This window comes from Hippocampus bargibanti, linkage group LG02, assembly GCF_051943395.1.
Source record: "Hippocampus bargibanti isolate YZ-2025 linkage group LG02, ASM5194339v1, whole genome shotgun sequence".
Taxonomy (NCBI): Eukaryota; Metazoa; Chordata; class Actinopteri; order Syngnathiformes; family Syngnathidae; genus Hippocampus; species Hippocampus bargibanti.
In genome coordinates this window covers 36,454,331-36,460,561 of record NC_142735.1, presented here as the reverse complement: position 1 = coordinate 36,460,561, position 6,231 = coordinate 36,454,331, and positions in this window count along the sequence as shown.

Below are 6,231 nucleotides of genomic sequence, written 5' to 3'. Positions count from 1 at the left end.
ATAGCTAGCTAGCTTTCTATCTATTTGAGTTACTGCCGGGTGGAATGAACGCTGGCGCGTGTGGCCACCGCTGCACGCCCACAGAAAAAAAAATTATCATGTGACTGTAAAGTGACTTTGAGAGTTTTGAAAGGCGCTTATAAATGAAATGTATTATTGTATTTGATTTATAAACACTTTTGCAAAGTGTTTATAAATCAAATGTAGCATGATGGGAAACGTTTTTAAAACTTTGACTTTCTTGATTATTAGCGAGTATTTTTGGATTGGAGCTAGCTAGCTATTAATGCAAATTTCCCCCTTGTGGGACTAACCTATTAGCTATCTAGATAGCTAGATATCTATTCACTACCTATTATCTAGCTAGCTAGCTATTTGAGTCAGAAAAAATATTAGCTATCTATTAACTATTTAGCTATTTATCAGCTATCTAGCTAGCTTTGTATCTATTTGAGTTATTAACACATTCCTGAGATTGTTATCACACAGGCTTGACAAAACCGCTATTACCGGTCAATCAACAGAGCTGAAGAATGAATGGCTCGGTGTCTTTGTGTATTATATATATATATATATATATATATATCGATATATATATATATATATATATATATATATATATATATATATATTTATATATATATATATATATATATATATATATATATATATATATATATTAGGGATATATAAATAGGCCGACACGACCAGTCAGACTTTCGCTGACGAAGCCTCTTGGATAGGAGGCGAAACGTCCGAAACCTTCACTTTTGTACAGATGACGGCTGAAGAAACCTTCTCATCGATTATTATTATTATTTTTTTTTATTTATTTTTTTTTAAACGTCCGACACCTTGAAAGAAGTGCAGATGACGGCTGAAGAAACCTTTTCATCGGTTAAAAGGAAGGTTGGTTTTCGGTAATCGATTCATCTTCCTTGTGTAGAAAAAGGTTGCTCTCTCAACTGCCAAAGCTGTAATCAATAACGTACTGGGATCAAAATTCCCAGGAATTTTCTGACAACTGCTGAAAAATATTCAGCTGTTTATTGCCACTGCGGATTTCATCATATGCATATGTTTTCTTCAACAAATATGTGTTGTCAATTAGGATGTTTTTTGTGTGTCCCCCCCAACAATATTTTTTTGAGGAAATTGTCATTTGACTTGTCAAAGCACAAAGTAAAACCAAGACTTAAGATGACTATAGCACATCGATGCACTGACAAAGACAGAATGAAACAAAATAGGGAGTACGTCTGTGTAAGCTCTCAGTCGTAGAGGAGTGGTCCATCGATGAAAAGGTTTCTTCAGCCGTCATCTGGAATTCTTTCAAGGTGTCGGTCGTTTCGCTTCTTATCCAAGAGGCTTCGTCAGCAAACAAAAGTCTTACTGGTAGTTAAAATAGGGAGTAACTACAGTACTTTTAAGAGCTACCATGAGGCATCACTTGAATACTCAAGCTTGAGAAAGGTGTCTGGAATGGATACTTCCAGAAATCCGACTTTTAGAGCAGACAACGTCAGAAGAAGAACTGTACGCGTAATTGCTCATATCACGGTACATGATTGAGAAGCCATTTTGCTTGGATTAGCGGCAGAAAAAGGCTTTTGACTCTGTCAACTGGACATATATATCTATATCAAGTACTACGGAGATTTCAAATCAACAAGTTCATAAGAACTATACAGGCCTGATCCGATAGGCCGATAGCAAAAGTTCGGATAAATGGAGGATCAACTGGCTTTTTCACGCTAGATGTGGGATGCTGATTTCCCCACTCTTATTTGCCATCTTTATAGAACCTCTAAGTCACTGTATAAAATATCATAATTCTTCACACATTTTCTAATACCATATTAAAGTGCATTTAAATATAGCTTTCATATGATGTAGCTCGCTAGCTTTCTATCTGAGTTACTTCCGGGTTAAGTGAAAGCCTAGTTAGCTGGCGATAAGCTGTCTATTAGCTTGCTAGCTTTCTCCCTGAGTTACTTACGGGTTGAGTGAAGGCCTAGCTAGCTATTTGTTAACTATCTATTAGCTAGCTAGCTAGCTTTCTATCTGAGTCACTTAGCTATCTATTAGCTGGCTATTAGCTAGCTAGCTTTCTATCTGAGATACTTCCGGGTTGAGTGAAGGCCTAAGCTAGTTATTTATTAACTATCTATTAGCTAGCTAGCTTTCTATCCGAGTCGCTTAGCTATGTATTAGCTGGCTATTAGCTAGCTAGCCTTCTATCTAAGATACTTCCGGGTTGAGTGAAGGCCTAGCTAGCTAGCGATAAGCTGTCTATTAGCTAGCTAGCTTTCTCCCGGAGTTACTTCTGGGTTGAGTGAAGGCCTAGCTAGCTAGCGATAAGCTGTCTATCCACTAGCTAGCTTTCTCCCTGAGTTACTTCCGGGTTGAGTGAAGGCCTAGGTAGCTAGCGTTAAGCTGTCTCTTAGCTCGCTAGCTTTCTCCCGGAGTTACTTCTGAGTTGAGTGAAGGCCTAGCTAGCTATTTGTTAACTATTAGCTAGCTAGCTTTCTATCCGAGTCACTTAGCTATCTATTAACTGGCTATTAGCTAGTTAGCTTTCTATCTGAGTTACTTCTGGGTTGAGTGAAGGCCTAGCAAGCAAGCGATAAGCTGTCTATTGGCTTGCTAGCTTTGTCCCTGAGTTACTTCCGGGTTGAGTGACGGCCTAGCTAGCTATTTGTTAACTATCTATTAGCTAGCTAGGTAGCTAGCTTTCTATCAGAGTCACTTAGCTATGTAGTAGATGTCTATTAGCTAGCTAGCTTTCTATCTGAGATACTTCCGGGTTGAGTAAAGGCCGAGCTAGCTATCTGTTAGCTATCTATTAGCTAGCTAGCTCTCTATCCGAGTTACTTCCAGGTTGAAGGAACGCTGGTGCGTGTGGCTACCGCTGCTCATCCCCATAAAAACGTATCCTGTGACTGTAAAGTGACCTTGAGAGTTTTGAAAGGCGCTTAGAAATCAAATGTATTATTATTATTATTATTATTAAAATGTTACAAAGCGCTGCAGGGACTGGAAGGTGGAGAAGAAACAATAGCGCAGCAATGGAACATTATAGCTCTCTAACTTGGAGAGAATTTGGGTGTAAGAATACCGTTGGATTTTTCAGCGTTCCGGCCCAAGGCCGTCACAGGCCTTCACAAGGAATGCGTCCATGCTTGCTGGAGATCTTGTGGCAACAACAAAGCGTCACATTTTCACGTGGTTTGGAGAGCAATGGCCGCTCATCAACAAATCATGGAAAGAAACAAGAGTGACGATTGTGGGAAATGTCCTCCCATTAGAAGCATGCGAGGACTAATAATAATAATAATAATAATAATAATAACAATAATAACAACAATAATAATAATAATAGCACCAACAGCAATAATAATAACATCAACAAGAATAAGAATAACAATAACAGCAACAACAACAATAATAATAATAATAATAATAATAATAATAAGAAGAAGAAGAAGAAGAAGAAGAAGAAGAAGAAGAAGAAGAAGAAGAAGAAGAAGAAGAAGAAGAAGAAGAAGAAGAAGACATTTAATTTCTAAGCGCCCTTCAAAACTCAAGTACACATTACAGTCACAGGATTTTGTTTTGTGCGAGTGAGCGGCGGCAGCCATGATTTCAATTGCATCATCAATCACCAACAAACAAGCGTGAAAATATAGCTCTTAATTCCACATAAACACTTCAATGAAATAAAACGGAAGCAATAAAATCCTACAAACCACTTTGGCCGCTCGCCGCTCCGAAATGGAAGGTTTGATCTGTGACTTTTTTATGTTTTCGTTGGTTGCCAAACAGTACAGCGACAAAGCATGTCCATTCTCACCTTCTTCGCAGTAAAACAAAACCTATAAAAAACCTGCACCGGAAGTAACAACAACCCATCGTAATGAATGTCAAAGAAAATAAAGCACAGCCATCTACTGGTCAACCATGGAATAGCAGCTTTACACAAATCTGTAGCAACAGCGTTTGCATTTCTTTTTGTTCTTTTGGCTTCAAAATGGTGCCGTTAACAGCAGTTCCTGTATTATCTTTTTCTACTTCTGTCATTCCTTTCATCTTCCTTTCATATCTTTGCTGCTGTGAAATGTAAATTTCTCCACCCTATTGATCCCAATCCACTCAAGTTGGTTTAATTTTGTTTCTTAATATTATTATTACTTTTTTATATCATTATTTTCTTCTCATATGGCACAATGAACAGGACATTGCATGTGTGCAAGTGCAAGTACAGTAAAGTTTCGTTATATCGATATGGGATATATCGATAGTCCCGGTTATATCGATACTATTTCTATGCACGCACGGAGAAAATTACATGCAAACAGGGTCGGATATATCGATAGTCCCGGTTATATCGATATTTTTTCCCACTCCCTTGAATATCGATATAACCAGACTTTACTGTATAGTGATACCTCGCTTTACGAACGCCTTAGCTAACGAACTTTTTGCCTTACGAACATTAAATTCGCGAGAATTTAAGAATCTTGGCATATAAACTAGTTTTCGGCGGAAGAACGCCAAACCGCACAGCCGAACAGCGCCACGGTGGCTGCCGGACTACTTTTCCACATCCACTTTCTTTGAGTGCACTCAGTGGAGACGTGGTTTGTTATCGAGTGGAGTACTTTTGCTTTAATGGTACCGAAAAAGACCCCAGCACAGGCTAGTGTTAAGCTGAAGAGGACACAAAAGAAAATGACGGTCGAGCAGAAGAAGATCATCGAAAAACACCAACGGGGTGTGCGTTTGTGTGACTTAGCGTCCCACTACCAGTCTGCTAAGTCGACCATTGCTACGTGTGGCTAAGGGTGTTTCTGAGCTGTCTAAGCAACGGTCTCAGGCAATAGAAGAGGTTGAAAAACTTCTGTTGGTTTGAATTAACGAAAAGCAGCTAGCAGGGGACAGTGTGAGTGAGGGTATGAGCGCCGAGAAAGCACAGCAACGTCACTTGGATATCATCAAGAGGCAACTCCATCAACGTAAGGTAAATAAAACGACTTTATTATATACAGTACAGTTTATTTCTTTAATTATAATACAATAGCACATTTATTATACGTAAAATAAGGTATATTTTGTGTAGTTTTAAGGCTTATTTAGTAGAAAATTGTGTTTTATGGGGACCTGGAAACGGATCATTCTCATTTTTAATGGTTTCCTATGGGAAATTAATGTTTGGAAGACATACTTAAGTTCGAAAGCGGAGGCCTCACTGTATTGTAAGACGTTTTCTCAAGATGGTTATGTCAAGGATAAAGTTTATATGCACTTACAGGACAACCGACACCTCCGGACAAGTCGTGTCCATAATTTGTAAAATGGCTTCAAATGACTTCGACTGAGCGTATTTTACAAAGATTCCAGCGCATATAGCTACATTTTACCTTTTAAGACTCGTGCTGAATATTCAGGAAGTCTTGTGTCTGAGTTGGTGACGAGTCCTCACGTGACTTCACTGAAGGAACGCCCCTGACCAAGAAAGGACACATTGTAGCAGTCCTTCCATCACGTCAATGCATTTTGTGGTACTTTGTTTGGTCTGAAAAGTCTGTGTTGATGGCGAAATTAGAAGGAAAACACATAAACAATGCCATGGTGAATCGTGTGTTCGCACCGAGCATCTATTTGATATTCGCTGACAAACATTCTAAGGAAAGAAATCCGCCGGTTTCCACGAAGCTTTGCACGGAGCTTTGTCGCCATCTGCTGCCTCTTTTTTGGTGATAGATTTCCCCGTTACCTCAAAATGACACGTAATGAATTATTTAATCGCAATTGCAATATGTATGCTTTCCTCTTCAGAACTATTTGAATCATCTTCATAACTGGATGTATAACAAGAAAGCATCTTCTCCCAATCTGAAGCCATTGTTTTGATTCTCCAGCAATGCAAGACGTCTTGGCGTGACGTCACGAACCGGGGGCGGGACCTTCTGAAACTGGCCACTTCCGGGTTCAATTTGAAGTCATTTTTCTTGGTGTTTTACATTTGACTAAAACTATCAGCCTGCGTTTTTTGGGGTATTTTAGATACTATAAAAGTTTTTCTGATGTGAGTTAGGAAACAAACAAGTGATGTCGGTTGTCCTTTAAACACGTGCCCATGTTTTCCCTTTATCTAATCGTTTAAAAAAAAACAATAAAAAGTTTACTAAGCAATTAAAAAAATGTTCACCGTACCTCCATCACGGGGTC